This window comes from Vulpes vulpes, chromosome 4, assembly GCF_048418805.1.
Source record: "Vulpes vulpes isolate BD-2025 chromosome 4, VulVul3, whole genome shotgun sequence".
In the NCBI taxonomy this organism is placed as follows: domain Eukaryota; kingdom Metazoa; phylum Chordata; class Mammalia; order Carnivora; family Canidae; genus Vulpes; species Vulpes vulpes.
The window spans coordinates 10,981,530-11,003,174 of NC_132783.1; the positions used below are offsets into that span (position 1 = coordinate 10,981,530).

Here is a 21,645-nt window from a genome sequence, read left to right on the forward strand (position 1 = left end):
GTCAAGTTATAATTTCACTCTATACTGTCAAAATTTTTACTTTGTACGTATATAACTTCCATAATTAAAATTATATTATGAAAAGAGAAAAATGCCACAATTGAAAGGTATTTAAGAGATATATACTAATTCTGAAAAGTACACACAGAATAACCTGTTTTGTGTTAAAATTGATATCTATGTAGACATGCAGATAGGTAGCTCTGTGTATATATAATTGAATATTTTCATGTAGATATAGTTGAATATATATATATGGATAAAAGATATAGATCTAAGCTTAAGAAAATGGACAATTTGATCATGGTTACACATGGAGAGTAGAAGTATGAAATAGGGAACGAGACTGAGAATGAATATTTTTAAGTCTTTAAATTAGTATTATTTGGATAATATTTAACAATGATAATGTTCTATAATGTAAAATAAGCAACTGCGTTAAATGAGCATTGAAGGAAAGGCATAATGTGATTAATTATGCAAAATTGCTGACTAGAAAGAGAATATATAGTTTATTCAAACAGACATCAGTGAAACATTATAATAAGGATTGGGACATAAAGAAGTAAGAGATGAGGCCATGGTGAGATTAATTAAACTCTATCATTGTGTAGAATTTCAAGTGTGTTTATTAATTTTCTAAAAGAAACTATTCTCTTAAGATATTATAATGATAAATTCTCATCTTATAAAGAGAAAAACCTCTCCCTGTGGTGTAATCATATTTATGCTTTTGTTTCTGTTTGATTTTGTAACATATTCTTTAAAACATTCATGTATAAGACACGGTTGAAATAATTCACTGCAGTGTTTGACCTTGAACATACAAATAAAACCCAAGATATGCCATCTCTACTTGTACACAGGGAAACAACTGATCATATTTTAGCTATTCTAAGGAAATAATGCCATGTAAATACCCTTTCTTTTTATAGAAAACTACTGTATATGGATTTTTTTTTTTTGATATCGTACTATAAGCTCTGGTTGCTTTTGTAGTGAAAACCCAGCAATTCATCTGAAAGGTCATTCAGGACTAGGCACAATAATTTCAGCTGATCAAATCAATTATTTATACAATGAACTACAGTATGGTTCCTGCTAGAAATTACCTTATTATAGCTACTCACTCCCACTGAACTCTAAGAAAAGTGACATTTTGAAATACAAAGCTTATTCTCTTCAGTAAGCTTAATACGTATCGGCATCTCTCTGCAGCTCTTTTCTCTATTGAATAGCTGTCAGTCAGCAAGAGAGGGACCATTCCCTAAGCACACTGCACAGTAGGTTTTCTTGACATGATGGAAAATTTTCCAGTTGGCAGAAGTAAAGATTGAGGGAGGTAAAGCTTTGGACTCAGCATGAAAGGTAATAGAGCTATTAGCCAAATACCAAATTCAGAGATGCTGGTACTGCACAACCAGGCAGCTAAGAAGGAGTTTTAATGTCCCATGGGGCACAAGTTTAGGAGAGTGTTTGGCAGATTAAAGCATACAAATAGAGAGCAGAACATCTTTGAAATAGAGCTTTTGGTATGGAAATCAGTGTGACTTTAAATTAACAATTATACTTAGATAGATAAAGAAGCATTTGGACAAAGTGGACAAGATATCAGCATCCAGTTAATGGTATAATTACAAAAATAATCTCCTGCCCACCATACACTCCAGCTCTAATAAAATAATCATACCTATGACCCCCATGACCCCTACATGTTACTATGCTCTCTGGTGATGTATTTATTTATTTTAACCACACTGACGTGCCTAAAACTGGCACTACAGTAATCAGTAACATTCAGGAGAATTTTACATCCATGTTCATTTAACTTTTTATGCTTAGGTGAAACTAGAGAGTAATCAAAGGACCTAAGTTTTTTTAAATGATAATTTAAGAAAGAAATGTTTAGACAATCACTGGAGCAATGCCGTATTATGCTATAATATACACAATTGCCTTGAATTCTAGTTATGTGGTCCCTAGAGTTTAGAGGACACCACGTGTCCAGCTAGCTCATTTTTGTATGTAACAAAAATAAGTGACAGAAATGTCAAGAATGAACATTGGCATCGGGCAGCCCCGGTGGTGCAGCGGTTTAGCGCCGCCTGCAGCCCAGGGCCTCATCCTGGAGACCCGGGATCAAGTCCCACGTCGGGCTCCCTGTATGGAGCCTGCTTCTCCCTCTGCCTGTGTCTCTGTCTCCACCTCCCTCTCTCTCTGCATCTCTATGAATAAATAAAATCTTTATAAAAAAAAAAAACATTGGCATCATCCACAATTCACTGTCAGGCACATGCATCAAATTAATATATGCATCTACTCATATCTGTTTATATATTAGACATCACTGTTATTAGACAAAGTAACATAGGCAAAATGCATTATAGCCTAAAAACAATGGAAACAAAACCAACACATGCTTATAAACTCAAAAATGTATAATCCTTGGGGTGACTGAGTGGGTCAGTCAGTTAAGCATCTGACTCATGATTTTGGCTCAGTCATGACTCAGGATTGTGAGATGTACCCCTGCATCGGGCTCTGCATTCAGCAGGGAGTCTGCTTGAGAGTCTCTCCCTCTGCCCCTCCTCCCTGTGTGCACTCTTTATCTCTCTCTCAAATAAATAAATAAAATTTTAAAAATGCATAATTCTGCAATTCTTTAAGTTGATTTTACTTTTATTTAAGCTATTTCAAATAAAAGACTTTGGTAGAAATTCTTGACAAATAATAGTCTAGAATATATTGTGTTGAAGAAAGCATTCTCTAAAGTTTAGTCAGCACCAATTAGCATTTCTGTACATTATTTATTAAGTAGTTAATATTTCTGGTGGTGAATTATTCATACCACTAGGAAATTAATAGAGATAAAGCTAACAGCTTGATCTAATCACCATCATCTCTATCTGGTCTCCTGTTTCCATTCTGTCCCACTTATAACCCTACACAATATGGCAACTAGAATGATCCCACAAATTGATGTCAGTAATGTGTTTTGTTTTATTTTGTTTTCCCTTAGAGTGAGATAAGAAGCCACTAGTTAAGCGTCCAAAGGCTCATTTCACTACAAGGAAAAACAAAAGTCAATGAAGTGATAACAAGAACCTGCAAAATCTAGTACCTGCTATTTCTCTAACATATTTTATCTTGTTCCACTTTTGGCATTCTGCTCCAGACACAGTGGCCTATTGGGCAGGGACAGACCCTTTTTGTAGATGCCTTTGACTAGAAGACCTGCATAAAGTGACAGAGCAAGACATGCCACTATCTTAGAGGAAAAACATTCCAGGCAGAGGAAAGAGGAACTATATAAGCCTGAGTTAATGCCACTAACTCACAAACACAGCAGGTTATGGAAAATTAGACCATTACTGAGGACAACATTGTTTCAAAATTTTTAAATTAAATTTTTTAATTTCATTGAGATATAACTCTCATACAATGAATTACATATATTTAAAGTATACAATTTGATAAGTTTTGACATTTGTATTTCACTTCCTTTCCATCTGGATATCCAAATGTTTCAGCACAATGTGCTGAAAATGCTATTTGTCCACCAATGAATTTTCTTAGAACTTTTGTTAAAAGTCAGTTACTTATGGTCTATTTCATAAATCTCTTCTGTTTCATTAATCAATTTGTTTTTGTTTTGATGCCAATTCTACTCTATATTGATTTATCAGGTGTCTTGAAATCAGATGTTAGCCTCTTGTATTCATTTCCTATCACTGCTATAATACATTATCACAAATATAGTCTCTTAAAATGCAAACTTATTATCTTAAAGTTCTAGAGGACAGAAGTCTGAAGTGAGTATCACTGACCAAAAATCAAAGCATCAGTAGAATTCTTAACTTTTCCAGCTGCTATAGATATCAATTACTCTTTATTAGCACAGATCTAATGCTGGATTTCTTGTCTTTCCTGAAATTTCAACTTTATAATTTCAAAGTAAGTGAGCTTCTGGGCTTTACCTGGGTTCCCCTCCCCCCCCCCCAGGTGCTATCACCTGGAAATTCCATAGGCCGAATCCTAAGCCAACTCCAGGAATCACTTCATTTGGCTTATATTCTATCACTATCATTGTTTTCTTGGCTATTATTGAATATATGAAAAGAAAATTGCCTTATTTTTTTTAATCTAGTATTTATTTGTTTGAAGCAGAAGAGTGAATCTAGTCACTTTACTCCATTAAGCTGGAAACAGGAATCTCTGTTTATGCCTTCTTCATATCTTGACTTTTTACTAGATCCTACTACCAACTAAAAGGAGCAATCAAAATCATAATATTTATTATTTAATATCTATTCTATTATTTCAAGTTCCTCAAAGCCCTCCTATTCCAAATACACTGTTGATTTTCTAGCTGGTATTGACTATTTCTGGCACCATTATCTGGCAACTCCATGTTTCTCCAACCTAATATTTTTGTTGTTGTTGTCCTTTGCACACATAATACTCTATGTTCATAATAACAATACACTTGCAGTGTGAACGTCCTAGCCTACTTCAGGCTTTCTCTTGTGCTCCTTCCTTTATTGTTAATATAAATATCTCCCCACAACGTTGATTTCTTAATTACTTAACATGTATTTTCTTAATTAAGAAATAATGTCTATGGCCCTTTCTTTCTGAATTGGTTGTCTATGTTTTTATGTTCCCATTCTTCTCTAAATTTTGTTAACACTGCAAAACTTTTTTTCACCTCCCTAACTTGCTGTTAGATTATAAATCACTTCATGGGGGTGGGGATCCCTGGGTGGCTCAGCAGTTTAGCACCTGCCTTTGGCCCAGGGCACGATCCTGGAGTCCTGGGATCGAGTCCCGTGTCAGGGTCCCAGCATGGAGCCTGCTTCTCCCTCTGCCTGTGTCTCTGTCTCTCTCTCTCTCTCTATCATGAATGTATAAATAAGTAAATCTTTAAAAAAAAAAATAAATAAATAAATAAATAATCTTTTAAAAAATCACTTCATGAAAATGGTCACGCTTGTTCCATTTCGTTGTCCTCCAGAGCAAAGCTCCTGATACAAACTAAATTTCAAAATATGCTTTAAGTGAAAAAAACTAGTTAAGTGAAAAATCATTGAATGACAATGAACAAATAATTGGATATTTTCATTGCCAATGACATATTTAGTAAGGTGCAATAATCCTTGTCAGTATGTTCTTAGGTTAAGAAGACTAACATGGGTTATAGTGAAAAAATGTAAGTAGGTAATTTCTCAATAAGCTGTAATTATGAATTTAATTAATTCAGACAAATTCTATGAAATTTATGATATGCATAGCTAAGTCAAAACTGATTATTCCCCTATCTGAAAAGGGAGTTTTTTGGTGAAAAAATTAATTATACATCTGAGTACAGTATTAAAAAAATTTACTTAACACAAGAAAAGTCTGATAAAGAAATCTATGCATAAATGGTGTTGATTTTTTTTAAATATATATTTTATCAATTCAAATCCTAGAATCATGTCCTGCTAAATGTTTATTGATAAAAATATATTTGTTAAAATGTATAAAATATGAAGGAAAAAAGGATCAGTCGAACTTACTTTTTTATAAGCCTTTTGTATGTAGTACATTTGCTAAACAAATACCTCTAGAGATAAAACTCTTTAATATATATACAAAAGTTTTTTCCAGTGAAAAACAGTAAATTTCAGTGCAGCAAAATAAAAACTTAAGACAGTAATTCATATTTACAAGCCTACCATCCTTAGTATAATTAGCACAATGAAGGAATTCAGAACATGTCTCCCCCAAATGTGTCACTTTGGCATGGGGACTATTTGGAGCTGAAGGTAATCAAGATTTCTGCAGCCTCTAGAGAAATTCTGCTTCTCCCTTAACTATGTAGAAGAATTTAAATTATGATCTTTTCTATAATAATGTTATTACCAGAGATAAATATTATCTGAGTGACCCATCTGTATGGCAGAGCAAACATTTAATTACCAAACATCTGCTCTTCTTTCTATTGCTCTATGAATTGCCCTCCTTTCCTTTGAGAGTTCCTATCCCATTCCTTAGCATAACATGGAATCTACATCTCATTCTACCTTCCTGTGCTTCATCGGTCATGTATGTGGAGTTCCTATGCAAACAACATTATATTAGAACTTTTCCTGTTAATCTATGTCAATTTAAATCTTGCCAGAAGAACATTTAAAGGGAAGAGGTAAATTTTACCTCCCCACAATATCCTTTGTCTTTTTCAAAAAATGATCTTCACATTTACCATTCCTGACAGTGGCCTTTAACATGGATAATAATTTTGATGGATGACCTGATATTCATCATGGAATTTTCATTTAAATATTGATTTATTTTTTTTAAAGATTTTATTTATTTATTCATGGAGACACAGAGAGAGAGGTAGAGACACAGACAGAGGGAGAAGCAGGCTCCATGCAGGGAGCTCGACGTGGGAATTGATCCCGGAACTCCAGGATCACGGCCTGGGCCGAAGGCAGGGGCTAAACTGCTGAGCTACCCAGGGATCCCAAATATTGATTTAAAAAATATATGTGAATTATACAGGTCCAGTGTCTATAAGAAATGGATAGCTTGCTGAGGAATACCAATAATCAGAAATATACTTTAAAAATAAATCATAATATCAATAACTTGTTTTTTAATATCAACATTATTATGATTTATGTCTTCCTCTGGGAAACAGCCAAGAATCAGGGTATCATCAGATAACTATTTAAACAATAATTTGCACACTAAACCAATAAAATATGACAAGTGAAAGTTAGAAATAAAAATAGCATCAAATACCCCCTTTACTAATTGTTCACATTATTTCTATAAACACATAATTACTTAGTATTTATATTTTTCTTCATAAAGTTTTATCTTCTTATTTATATATTTATTTTTAAAGATTTTATTTATTTCTTTGAGGAAGAGTGAGAGAGAGAACACAAGGAATTTGTGGAGCAGAGAGAGAGAGAAGTAGACTCACTGATGAGCAGGGATCCCAAGTAGAGCTCTTTTCTAAGACTATGGAATCATGACCTGATCTGAAGGCAGATACTTAACCAACTAAGCCATCTAGGTGCCCTGTTTATTTGTTTGTTTGTTTTACTTTTTAAATTTTAATAGAAATTTAGCACGTAATGATCACTACTGCTCATGAGGAATGCTCTAGCAAAAAGCATGAATGCTGTACTGTGGATATGCAATATTAAATGCTTCAATGTGATTTATTTTTATGATTATAGAGACATTATAACTAGAAAAAACTAATGAAAATTGTTGGATTTGCTTTAATAATTTAATAAGAATTGTTTATATACATAAAATAGGTTTTCATGGATTTTTGCAAAACTACAATACTTAAACAAAATTCACTATTTTAGGGTAAATATCCGTGTCAACAATCTGAAAATATAAATTTCAGTCAAAAATTGGCTGAATCGGCTGAAATTATTGAATTACTAGAATTGGATGCATTTTATTCTAATAGAAATTTGCATGCAATTTTCTCTTTTGTAAATAGGTCAAATAACAGTTACAGCATGTGTATGAATATGCAATTACTTTAATTTTCCTAAATCATAGTAGGATAATTTAGTTATCTTGTTTATACTTTTATGATTATTGTAGAGAAGTGTAATTTCAAACTTTTCTGACAACAATCTACCACCTATATTCTCTAGTCTGGTTCCAGAATCAGTATATTTTACATTTTTCTTACTTTTTGAGCATTTGGGGGGCAGAAACCTAAATTAAATGAAAAAGATTGTTTTTGTGCTATAATCTTGAACTTTAAAATCAATTGAAATGTACATTTAATTTAATTATTTGTCAAGTTCAGATCTAGTCACCTGAAAGGAATCTTTTCACCCGATTTCTTTAAGATAAGTATAAAAGCAAAAATCCCCAGAGTGTTTTATAAAGAGTAATTAGTAATTTATTCTGTAAAATTCAGTAGACAGTCTTACCCTACACCTTGTGACTTCTGCTATTGCTAACACCATTATTTAAGAATTGTTAAGTAGAAAGTAGATAATTAGTTCCTATTTCATCTATTAGAAATAATCAGAATTTAACTTCTTAGTTATCACATTACTGTCACATTTATTTGTAATTAAGCATTTTATGCTAATTCTGAATTCATAGCTTGCTGTTATTAGCATACAAATGTAAGCCAATAATACATTCACAATTCTCTTTAAAGGATTAAGTTAAACTGTCCATAAACTAATGAGTAACAAAAAAAAAATCATGCAATTTCAGTTACCACAAACTTTTCTACAACCGATGCATTACTGGAATAGAAATGATCAGGAGCTCTTTTGTATTAGAGAAATTGTGAAGGTATGAAATAGCCAAAAGGATAGTTAACATAGAAAATCCTATAAAATAAAAAATAATGGAATGTTTGGGACACCTGGGTGGCTCAGCGGTTGAGTGTCTGCCTTTGGCTTGGGGTGTGATCCCAGAATCCAATCCAGGATCAAATCCCACAACGGGATTTCTTGCAGGAAGCCTGCTTCTCCCTTTGCCTGTGTCTCTTTCTCTCTCTCTGTCTCTGTGTCTCTCATGAATAAATAAATGAACTCTTTAAAAAAAAATAATAGGATGTTTATTTTAAAACTGAAGCTATTGTTTAATATTTAAAATTAGGGAAAATGTGAAGAAATTTAAAGGAAAATATGTCTTAGAATTGATTGAACATGATTTATGAAATGTGAATTATTCAATCAAGCCATTTAATCCTAATTTTAAACTTGCTTTTATCTAAATAATTGTTCACCCTTCTGACTCCTAAAAAGCTTTATTTTCTAGAGGTTTTACTTTTTTAAGTAATGTGTGTGTAGTATTTGTGTGTGTGTGTGAGCTTTATTTTCTAGAGTTTTTATTTTTTTTAAGTAATGTGTGTGTAGTGTTTGTGTGTGTGTGTAGACATGTGTTTCTTTCCATTAAAGGATACCAAAGAGACCAGAATTCTTTCTCATTGAAGTCCATAAGAGCATTTCCAATTTCCAATAATAGATCTTGACATACCTAGTTTAGGTTATAGGTTAACCCAAGAAATTTCCCCTCCTTGGCAAAACAATTATATCCATGTAACATACTGAATGCATCAGTCCTTGACTAGATGCTGATCTAATCATATTTTCAATATCTGTGCCTTACCCACTCACTGAGTATTGGGCCTCCTTATGAAGCTACTAGTTCACAGTAGAAGATAAAGGAGAAAAAATTTTTAGCAAGCACTCCACAAAATACCTTTCTATTTGCTTTTTATAATGAATGAGGTAGAAAATGGCCATTCCATAAAGACTCTCCCTGCCCTGCCTCCTAAAATAGAAAAAAAGAAAAAAAAAAGAAAGAAAAAGAAAGAAAGAAAGAAAGAAAGAAAGAAAGCCAGTCCACTTCATAACACATTCCCATATCAGCTAGGCAACAAGAGGTCACTTTTTGTTCTGTAAGAATAAAATTGAGTCTGAAACAAAATCTTAAAAGGTTGTTTACTCATTAAATTGAGACAAAGGAACTTCTCTGCCACCACTTAAGTTTCATCAGGGAAAGGAGAGTTATGTTTTATAAAGTTAAAAGATGAAACACAGACCGTTTCAGTTTGGCAAGTATCCTATTTTGGTGGGAGTTTGAGAAGTGAAATTTTTTTAGTTACATTTGGGAATCCTAGGTTGCCACAAGGGGTCAAGTGAGCAGTCTGGGTACCCCGCAAGAGAAGAATTATTTAGTGTTTAGGGTGGAGGGTTTTCTGTATCCAGCTATTTTCTGGAACAGTGGAGGTCACTGGGTGCTTTCTGTGTGTGTGGTCAAAGTGCCATAGTTATAATGGTCCTTATTGGGGGTGGCTATGATGGTAGGCAGATTTTCACACAGTTGTCTTTTATTTCTAAGCATTCTTCTTTAGGGACAGTATTGCATTATGTTAAGCTCTGAAGGCACACTGTATTAAAATCATTAATAGTCTATTTCTTTTACTTTCTTGCACAAAAGAGATTAACAATTTCAATCTATTCAGGTAAATACAGGATTGTAGAAAGATGGAAATAGAATGTTAGAGGATTCCCAGTTTCCCCCTGACTGCCACTACTGCTATTTTTTCTTTGTTTTTTCTTTTTTTCAATTCATCTCTCCTACCTTGTAAACTTTTACTAGCTGATAATCCTCTCAGACTGACACAAATATTTCCCAAAGAATACAGATTTAATGGTTTTCAGCAATGTACCAGAGATCTTAAGCAAAAGACATGAAAATAGGACCAATTTCCAAATGTAAGTTTTCACTAAAGCTGAAAACCGGTACTTAAACCAAAATCATAAAGCCAGGTACCTAACTTTTCCTATGCTATGAAAACCCTGATCCTTCAAAGGGGCGTCTCTGGGTCTTCAAGTATTCTCAGATGCACATCAGCTGAGCAAACCTTTTTTTTTTTTTTCTTTGAGCAAAACTTTTAACCTCTATTGTAGCCACTTAAATCAATTTCTTTCTGATAGTTACATAAACTGCATCCTGTTCTTTGGGTAGCGATTTTAATTGAATTGCTCTCCCTGATGTAAAAAATTTTGTCCCCATTTGCAATTTACCTTAACGTTCTTTTTTACTTCATATAAATTTGTGCTGTTTTCACTTTTTAAGTTAGCTATAACACATGCTTATTCCCTCATAGTATATGAGTAAAAAAACTAGATCACGTGAGTTCATTATTATACTGTATGCAAGCCATGATTTTATCTTTAAAAAAATCTTTTAACATATTTTGTGACCGTTCTAAATGGATCAGAACAGTGTTTGAATATATAAAAGTCTTATTTCTTTAAACGCATTTAAAGGATCATCTTATATATGAAATTCCTGTACAAAAGCAAGGATGGGAAACAAAATATGAATGCTTATGGCAGAGTTTATTAGACTGATACAAACATACAAAGGGACAGAGTATGTTACAGTAATTGGCAGCTCTTAGATCCCCTGTGTTTCCTTTATTGATTCCCTGAAAGTTAAAAATATATAGTTGAATAAATAGAATAGAACTCTAATAGCCTATAGTCATACAAAACAGATAAACGCAATGTAGGGAGAGATAGTTCATAATAGTTCTGCCTCATGTAACAACTATGAAGAAAAAAACAATTGTGACCAAAGTAGATAGAAAAAAGATAAAGATATGCTTGAGAACTAGTTCTGAGATCCAAAGAGTAGGAAGGAAAAGGAATCGCTTCCGTTTACATCAGACTCATATCTCCATTGGAAACTATTTATTTTTCCAACACAGAATGTCTTTCACAGGGAAATACAACCAACCATTGTCATTCTATTGATGTCTATTAATAGCAATTTCCTTTTCTGCTAAACACAAAGTAAGCGGTAAGTTAAGCTACTGGACACTCTTTTCAATCTCAGGTATCTGAAGAGTCTTTCCAACTCCTAAAATTTCATAGCCATGGAGAAATATTAAAATGATGAATCTTAGATTCATGTACTAAAGTTTAGTCTGCTGTGGAATTGATTGTAACAGACTTTGCACGTGGTTTGTAAGGAAGAGTTTCATCATTTTGACTCATTCCTATCAGTATTTTCTCAGAATTTACTTCAGTATAAAAATAGAGTTTGCATTGTGCTTACCAACACTGATGGTGTATATTAAACTATTCAAATATGATTTCTCTTACCTCAAAGAATGTTTGTTATCAGCTTAGAGCCTAAAGGTCTCTGTTGCAAAAGAGTTCAAGGAAAAAAAAATAGAGATGAGTTACAGGAAAGAGAAGAAAAGGAACATATATATAATATATTATATAATATATGATATGTAATAATATATTATATATAATAATATTTATAATATATTATATATAATCAAATACAATATATTTTTATATCATATATAATATAATTATATATGTAACATATATTATATAAAGGATATAGAGCATATTTATAATAAACACAATAGCAACAACACAACTGGGGATCCCTGGGTGGCTCAGCGGTTGAGCTTCTGCCTTAGGCCAGGGTGTGATCCTAGAGTTTCAGGATCTAGTCCTGCATCGGGCTCCCTGCCTGAAGCCTGCTTCTCCCTCTATCTGCGTCTCTGCCTCTCTCTGTGTGTCTCTCATGAATAAATAAATAAAACCTTAAAAAAAAAAAACACAAGAAAGTATGTACTGATCCATAGTTTACCTGAATTATAATTAATTTTCTTTGGTTTGCATGAAAACTCACAAATAGAAGGAAAAATTATTCAGGAATACAGGAAACTTATATGCTATTTTTTTAGGTTCATGAGAATGTATGATTTCATGTTTGTTGGTTGGCAGACTTTGCAGAAATAGATGATTTGCACAATTCTAATTAGAGTACACTGATATTAGCTTAGCTCACTGAGATACTGAAGAGTTTGAATCATTTTCCTGTTTTCAAGGGCACTCCAGAACTCTATCCAAATTCCACAAGTGGTGGTAAATAGGCTTTCGACAATTTTATTCCCTATAATCTACTTGGTGTCTATTCTGAATAAAATAGAAGAGGGAAAATATTCTGAAGAGTAAAAATCCCTAACAATGGAGACAAACTGCACCAAAGGTCTGCCTAAGGTATAAAGGATTGATATCATCTTCTTTTCTGTTCTTAAACACAATAGCTAGATCTATACCTGTTTAAACTACTCCTTGTTTGAGAATTACTATCTCTCTTTGCTTTTTATCTCATATAATCCACCATTAATTCAACAATTATTTACTTTGTATCTATTATGTTATAGGCAATATGCTAAACATGGATGAGGAACAATATAGCTTTTCAAGGACCCTAAAGGGCTAAAACCTATGGATTGCAGCCTTCAGTCATTAGGATTAAGTACTATGGAAACAAACAGGAAGAATGGTTATTGGGTAAACACACTATGCACATTCTCAGATTCCCTCTATCAACTACCTCTTCTTGTTTCTTGCCTACATGAAACAAATCACCCATTCCCCTCTAGATTCAGATGAAATGTCCTACTGTAGAGTATGCAGTTTGGCTTTTCATCCAACCTCTGAGAGGCAAGATGATGCAATCCGGAGTGTTAGTTTCCTATGTCCTACTTTTACTAACAACCTTGCCAGATAAATTCACATGCTGAGTGAGCATGCTGAGCTACTGGGGACCAGCTTGCTGTGCCTTTCTACAGTTCATATCTAAGCACAGACAGGTAAGTAAGGTTATAGCACCATACTGCTGCATTTCCTTACCTTTTTTTCTCATTTTTCTCATCTTCACCATCCTAGCATTGTACTTTCCAAACCATTAACACTTTAAACTTTGCCTCTAGCTTTGTTTCTAGAATATCTGAGACAATACACATGGTTCACTCTGCTTAAGGATGATCACGGTTTTATGATATAAGAAGCAAACTGTATTTTGCCTACAAGTCAGATTTAAAAAAAAAAAAAAGTGTTACAATATTGGCATCATTTTTAGTCCAAAGAAGAACTGTATTCTTATAAAGTCAAAGTGAGCCATAGTCAAATAGTATATCTAGTAAGGCTCAATTATGGAACAAATCACATTGAGGGCAGTATCTCTGCATATAGTTATAAGGTTGTATTTCACAGTCTCCAAGTTTATGCTTAAGTACAGTATAAAATCTAGCTTCCATCATATTTGCTCAATAAGCCATTAGCCCTGATTTGGAGCTACATCTTCTCTGATACATTATATTAAATTTACTTGATATGGGATATGGACAGCCTTATCTACAGGCTTTCCTTTTATTCACCTATATTGTTATGTGAAAAATTAAATGACAAATAATTATGACAAATAATTCCAAAGAAGAAAAGTATCCTTTGGACATCTTGTCATGTCATTAAAATGTGATTTAATATATTTATAAGATAGTCAAATCAAAATAGTCAAGATAGTCAAAATCAAAATTTGGTTACTGAAGACTATAGCCCCATACTTTAGTAAGAAGAAGAATGAAAGCAAGAGAGAACCTTTCATCAAAACATGGTGTCTCAATTGTCCATAGAAAGACATCTACTTCCAATGCTTATCAAAACATAAACAGTTTATCACAGAATGTCTGACATATAACAAATACTTAATTGGATGAATAAACAAATTTTGACAGATCAACAGCTTACAGACCAATAAATGCAGTATTATTACAAAGAAGAACTAGTTTTGTGGCACATCTTACCAATTTCAAAAAATGCAACAATCTTTGAAAGCTTATAATCATGTCAAGTAAAAAAACTAAAATAATTTAATAACAAATTTGATGTCCTTGAAAAGGAAACTAATCCTTGATTTGGGAGAGTAGAGTGCCTCAAATCCATGAAGCACTCTTCCCAAAAGATTTTGGGCAAGAGGGAGTTTTTTGGAATGTGAGAAGAAACAGTGTAGAAATGGAATGATTGGCTAAGTCAGGAATTTCCTTATAAGGTGAGCAGCTAGCCAAACTAGAGTTGGAGAATTCTGATTGGTGCATGTTAGGTTTCCTTGACAGGTGTTTCCAGGACGTGTTGGTTGACTTAGGTTTAGATGTGTGATATGGGCCAGGCTACATGGGTGGCCTCCATTCTGTGGATCTTGATATATGAATTCACTTCATCCAGAGTAACAGACACTCAGCCTTCTTTCTACTGTTTCTAGCATAATAGACCAGTAGACTATGAAAGGCAATTAAAAGACAGATCTGGAAAAATCACATCAAACACAATATTTCATATATTGCCTAGCTTGGCACAAAGTAAAATAAATATATGCTACACCCCCGGTCCTGATTTGATCGGCATGCTTTGTTCTTCCAAATTTAAGGCTATCTATAATTTCAGTTATATCAATTCATCCAGAATAATTTAGATTCTGAAAGAATGACTTTGATCAGCCAGATTTTGAGAAAACTGACTATTGAACCTGTCAGGGCATACAGCTACTAAAACAGTTTCTACTCCCTCTCTTAGTAATCGGCTTTCTGGAGGTGATGGGGTAATTAGAAATTTATGTGGTGTTTATAGAGTTAACATTCTGTGATAATTTATCTGATAATAATAAATACTCAGAAGTAATTCCTGGATTATTCAAATTTATAACTTTATTCTTTCTTTGGCTAGAATATCCTTACTTGCTGCCAACTGGGAAAGTTGGAAAAATATTAAATAAAATTTCTCTAAGATTATAGCAGGATTTCTAATGAAGAGGAATGATTGAATTACAAATGCATGGGGAGAAGTCTCTGCTAGTGGGTGGTATTTGTATTTTAAGAGACAGCATTTCATGGATCATAGGTTCAAGCAAATACCCATTGTGCTAGACATTAACCGCCACTTAGCAATAGTGATAGAGAAGTAGAAAACATCTGGTTGTGGATAATGAGCCAGAGCTTCTCAGCACCCTTGGATGCTAATAGCATGGGGCAAAGGTCATGGTTGAAGGCCATCTGGCTCCCTGTGTAAAGATATGTCGACATCTTTCCTATCATTGCAAATCACCAGCATATTTGTAAGAAGCAGGTAAGAAATGCTTCTAAATAGTAAATATTTAACCACCAATTTTAAATATCTGATATTAATATGTCTCATTACCATTGTGGCTACTAAATATTAGATTTGTATTATAAAATACTTCGTATATTATCATGACACAGATCATATTAAAGTATTTTCGCAAAAATATTTATGAATACAAGACAAATCATTGTTCGTAGAATGTAGTTATTCAGGCAGCAGAGCTGTTCACAAAATTGTAATTTAAAAGAGATTTGCTTTCAGTAAATACTATTTTCCCTTTCTGATTTTTCTTTAATTCTTACCTTCATCACACTTCTATCAAAAATTACTTAGTGAAAAGCATATGCTATCATTCATATGAATGTAAATATTCATTTCTTTTATAATCAAAAAAGAAAAAGTATGGAGCATCTATTACGTATGAGGTGGCATGCCTAGCATGAGAACTCAGCAAAATTAATGCCCTAAAGAACTGATACTTTAGTTATAGGAAAATATTACAGAAATGTTTACAAAAAACTATTTTGTGATATAGCATTATACATGCTTTAACAGAAACATGCACCAGCTCTTATGGGAGAATGGACATGGAAAGTTTCACTGAAGAAATGTTACCCACGATCTGTCTTGTGTGATGAGTAGGCACTGACAAATATTCTTTGCTTGATCAAATTTTAGTCAGGTTCCTGAATCTTCTCCTAGGCCCATCTGTACACTTTCTTGTAAAATACTGTTTTCACAAGCATCCTAATAAGTGAGTTAAGCAAGGATCCCCCTACCCTTGAGATAAATCACCCTTGATTTGTAATTAAAATTTCTCACTCCCCAGCCTTAGAATCTAACCATGCCTGGTCTGCCTTCAGTATGAATCATGTTGGGTATGTTTAGCAGACTCAGAAGGTAGTATCCACAGAAAAAAACTAAAAATGCAAAATAAGTGTCATTGCAAAAATGATTAATATATAACCAGAGGACTTTAAAAATATGTTACTTTTACATATAACATGGGAAACCTGAAATAATATGACTTCACTGATAATTTGAGGAATTTGAAAAATTAGATTAAATGTATATTTTTAAACTTAACACTAAACATCCTATTAAACAAATATGTTAAAAAATTCCATCTATGCCCATCAGAAAGTAAAGCCAAAGTAAATAGTGGTGTCTATAAGTAAATAGCAGGCAGATGAAAAAAAAACAAAGCATAAAAAAACAGAAAGAACAAACCGAGGTAACAATAATATATCTCAAAGTGATAATAAAATGTATCCTTAATATGTAAGAAATTGAATTTTCAGGTAAAGATGACAAATTAAAAATTAGAGCAAAACATATCCTCATCCAAAATTTAATAAAATGCATATAGTGTGTATGTATGTATTTTTTTATGGTCTTCTTTTTTTTTAAGATTTATTTATTTATGATAGACATAGAGAGAGAGAGAGAGGCAGAGACACAGGAGGAGGCAGAAGCAGGTTCCATGCCGGGAGCCCGACGCGGAACTCGATCCAGGGACTCCAGGATCGCGCCCTGGGCCAAAGGCAGGCACTAAACCGCTGAGCCACCCAGGGATCCCCTGTATGTATGATGTATGTATTTATATATACATATATATGGTGTAGGTTTGTGTATATATATATAGGCATACATATATACACACATATGTAATACACGTGAAACATACGAGCAACTCTAAAATTGAGAAGAAACTAATATGATAAACTTGCAACATCTCTGTCAGAGAAAATATGACATTCCCGTGAGTTGAAACTCATTCACATATCAACTAGAGGAGCAGAAAAATATAGCTTTGTCATTTATTTAATTTTTACAGAATCACTTACTACTCACTGCATATCCATTAGCTTTCCAGCATTTCCCATTCTCTTCATTGGTAGGCAATTCCCTGGGTCTAGTTGTGGGAAATGGGTTGTGAATGAAAGAATATACATTTATCATTTCTAAGCAGAAGCATGTAAAACTCATTATGCAACACCCCTTCCCTTTAGCTCTTTCTCTGCTGTGTAATTCAAGGTCATCAAGGATCACATACAGTGAAGCTTGAGTTTCTATCAATTTGGGTTCTTGATCAACTTGTGGGGCATAGTTCCCATTAATCTGTGATAGACAAAGCATTAGTAAGATGTAATAGTCTGCTGTATTAAGCCATTGATTTTTGTGGGTTGTTATACAGTAAAATTTAGTTTTTTCTGAAAAAGGCAATGATAAATATATCACTCTTTGTGAGCTATTTAGTTGTTTTCTCCACCACTCAACCTTTTGTAGAACAAAAGCAGTTATATACAATACATAAACAAGTAAGTGGAGCTATTTTTTTTCTTTAAGATTTTTTTTAATTTAACATTTTTATTTTTAGAGAAAGTGAGTGAGCGAGACAGAGAGAGAGCATGAGCAGGGGCAGAGGGAGAGGGAGAAGCAGACTTTCCACTGAGCAGGGAGTCCAACACGGGACTCAATGCCAGGGCCTTAAGATCACACATTGAACCAACCACTCAGGTTCCCCTGGAGTTGATTTTCAGTAAAACTTATCTACATAAACAAGCAGTGGAACAGTTATAGCCCAGGATATAGTTTGCTGACATCTGATCTAGACTATACAAATAAAAAAGTAACATTACCTTAATCATGAAATCTAACTTGCTGGATAGCAGAAATGTAAGGTTTGGTTCTATATGGTTCAAAATTTAAAATGCTCTATGGAAGTAGTTCATTGATAGATGAATGGATATATAAAATGTTGTCTAAATATACAATGAAATATTATGCAGCCATAAAGAATAAAATCTTTCCATATGCAATAACATGAACGGAGCTTGGATGCCTGGGTGGCTCAGTAGTTGAGCATCTGCTTTTGGCCCAGGGTGTAATCCCAGAGTTCCAGGATCAAGTACCACATTGGACTCCCCACAGGGAACCTGCTTCTCCCTCTGCTTATGTCTCTGCCTCTCTCTCTGTGTCTCTCATTAATAAATAGATAAAATCTTTTAAAAAATGAATGGAGCTAGAGAGTATAATTCTAAATCAAATAAATCAGTTAGATAAGAATACCATATAATCTCACTCCTATGTGGAGTTTAAGAAATGAAACAAATAAGGAAAGGAAAAAGGTAAAGAGGGAGAGAGAACCAAGAAACAGACTCCTAACTATAGAGAATAAACTGATAGTTACCAATAGAGGTGGATGGGAGGATGGATGAAACAGGAGATGGAGATTATAGAATACACTTACCATACTGAAAAAAATAAAATTAAAGAAAGAAAGAAAGGAAGGAAGGAAGGAAGGAAGGAAGGAAGGAAGGAAGGGAAAGAAGAAAGAAAGAAGAAAGAAAGAAAGAAAGAAAGAAAGAAAGAAAGAAAGAAAGAAAGAAGAAAGAAAGAAAGAAAGAAAGAAAGAAAGAAAAGAAAGAAGAAAGAAAGAAAAGAAAGAAAAGAAAGAAAAGAAAGAAAAGAAAGAAAGAAAGAAAGAAAGAAAGAAAGAAAGAAAGAAAGGAGTTTCCTAACCAGAAACCTGGTTTCCTAAGCAGAAGTGCTTTCAGTTTCCTAACCAGAAACCTTCACTAGGTGGATCACCTCCAGTCTCAACTCAGAGATCACATCACCTTTTACTTTGAGCACTGGTCATGTCTAGGACTTTCAAGTCACCTGCTTTCAAAAAGCCCTTAAGAGATTTTAGATAATCCCAGGCTGAATATTACTAACAAGATTATTTTGTTATTATTTTATCACTGGATGATCTGCAGATGATGAGATCAAAGGATTATACTTACTAGATGCAACAGAGAAAATCTTTCTACCCAATGTTCCCCATACTTAGGTAATAATATACATCTCTCTCCAGGCCAAATCTAGAGACGGAAATTTATGAAACATTGAGGTAGCTTTTCTCTATATTTTCTTCTTATTCCTTCAAAATGTCCTTGGTTTCAGAATGAATAAGCCTTTCATTTGTTACTTAATGTTGTATTAACCTTTTATATGACAACGGTTTAGGTCAAAGCCTTAACAATGGACAGCAAACCTTCTGTAAATAATTTTGTCTTCTTCAATATAGTTTAATGATCACTAACCATTCTGACTGTTCAAATAATGAAAAACAAAGTTAGTTCTTCAGTTGCACTAGTCATATTTTAAGTGCTCAGTAGCAACATGTGACTAACATATTGGATGGTGCAAATATAGAATATTTCTATCAATGGCAAAAGTTCTACTGTATAGTACTGCTATAGACAAAATTCAATAGAACTGTCTACCATACAGTAGATATTGTCTTGGTAAAGAGATCCTGTAGTGCCTCTGGCAATAAATCTTTCAGTTTGAGAAGCTTAGTTTAAGGGACTCCTTGGTGGCTGAGCCGTTGAGCATCTGCCCTCAGCTAAGGGCGTGATTCTCGGGTCTGGGATAGAGTCTCACCTTGAGTTCCATGCAGAGAGCCTGCTTCTCTCTCTGCCTATGTCTCTGTCTCTTTCTTTCTCTTTGTGTCTCTAATTAATAAAGAAAGAAAGAAAGAAAGAAAGAAAGAAAGAAAGAAAGAAAGAAAGAGCAGCAGCTTGGTTTAAGAGGTGAAAGGTTGGTTACTTGGATGCCTCAGTCAATTAAGTGTCTGCCTTCAGCTCAGGTCATGATCCTAGGGTTCTGGGATTGAGTCAGGCATTGGGCTCCCTGTTCAGTGGGGAGTCTGTTTCTCCCTCTGCTCCTCCTCTTTACTGCTCATGCTCTCTCTCTCAATAAATAAAATCTTTAAAAAAAAAAAAAAGAGATGAAAGGTTGTGAGGGAAATGGTTTAATCAAAAATCCATCATTTTAATAGATGCAAACAATGTTATTCCTGACACGTAATAGAAAATGCTACAAATTTTTATCTAAACCATCACAACCTTTATAAATGAAAAGTTTTTGTAGTAAGAGAAAAATTGAATAGGTAAAATTCTTTAAAATATGCATTAAATATATCTTCTCCAAATGGAAGAAAGGAGATATAACAGAGGCAGATAAGCAACCTGGTGGGTAACATTAGTGAATCACGACAGAAAGCACAATATCTAAAAGGAGAAAAGTCTCTTCCTATTGAACAGATGCAATAACAATCACTGACCAACAACTTCCAATATCCAACCTTTTATTTATCCCCCCTTGGTTTCCTGAAAAAGCCCTTGTAATGAGACAATAAACCTGGAATCATAGTGCAGAGCTAATTTTCTACAACAACAAATAGGAAGTTAGTGAAGACAAGAGAAATGTAAAATATGGGAGGAGTCACTGAAGGAGAGTGGGCCCCAGGGAAAGATGTTTGGAAAGTGTCACACACCACCAAACATTAAGAGTGACATATCTGAAACTCATACGTTGTATGTTGTTTTGTTTTATTCTTTTTTCTTTTTTTTTACAGCCCTGGAGAACAACTTAAACAGCTATGTAGCAGTAATAAATCTGGGAATAAATATCCACAAATGCTGACAAACCTTTCTCAAAATGAAAGCTTGAAGCTTAAAGACAGCCGCCATGTAATGAGATACAGATGCAATGTGTGGAGTTGTTTGGAAATGTTAGTAAAATTAAACAAAAAATTAACATAAAGTAAACTGTACTGAGGCTGAGCCATTGCTTTGCTTCCACTTACTTATGGAGAAGAACACTGGCTACAATTACCCACCTCTTAAATTACATGTTAGAAGAAAGTCACTCAGGGCATAAATGAAGCCAAGAGGTAGTCCAGGAGAATTCACCTTTATTACATATGGATGAATAAATGACAAAGAGCTACCCATGTCTAACAATCATGGGTAGGACACTGTTAAAAAAAGGGCAGGGGAAGGAAAAGAAAAGGGGAAAAAAAACTTCTACAGACAAAAGAAAAGAATGAAAAGAAACAAACATGTAGAACAAAGAAAAATTTTAGAAAAATTATTTTGCAAGTCAATATCCCACCATAAGAGACATATTCTGCAATAAATATTTTGTGCCAATGTTGAAAATGAAAATAATATCTTCTCTATGAAGACAATCAAAATGATACCAAAAACCAACAGAAGGAAATGAAAAGGAGACTGAAAGAAAAAATAACAGAGAACAAAAGCACAAAGGCAATGTCATCACAAAAGTATTACCTAAATTAGAAACAAAAAACACATAC

At 33.7% G+C, this 21,645-nt stretch overlaps 1 long non-coding RNA gene across 2 annotated transcripts; it reads left to right on the top strand.

Annotated features, from left to right (window-relative positions):
• Positions 1-13,100: 13,100 nt before the first annotated feature.
• LOC140598432 (uncharacterized) lies at positions 13,101-21,218 on the top strand. Of its 2 annotated transcripts, none has more exons than XR_012000862.1 (3): positions 13,101-13,186; positions 16,922-17,083; positions 20,902-21,218. It is a non-coding gene; the product is annotated as an uncharacterized lncRNA (long non-coding RNA). The 2 variants fall into 2 exon arrangements; XR_012000863.1 differs by having other exon boundaries at positions 16,922-17,072.
• The last annotated feature ends 427 nt before the right edge of the window (positions 21,219-21,645 follow it).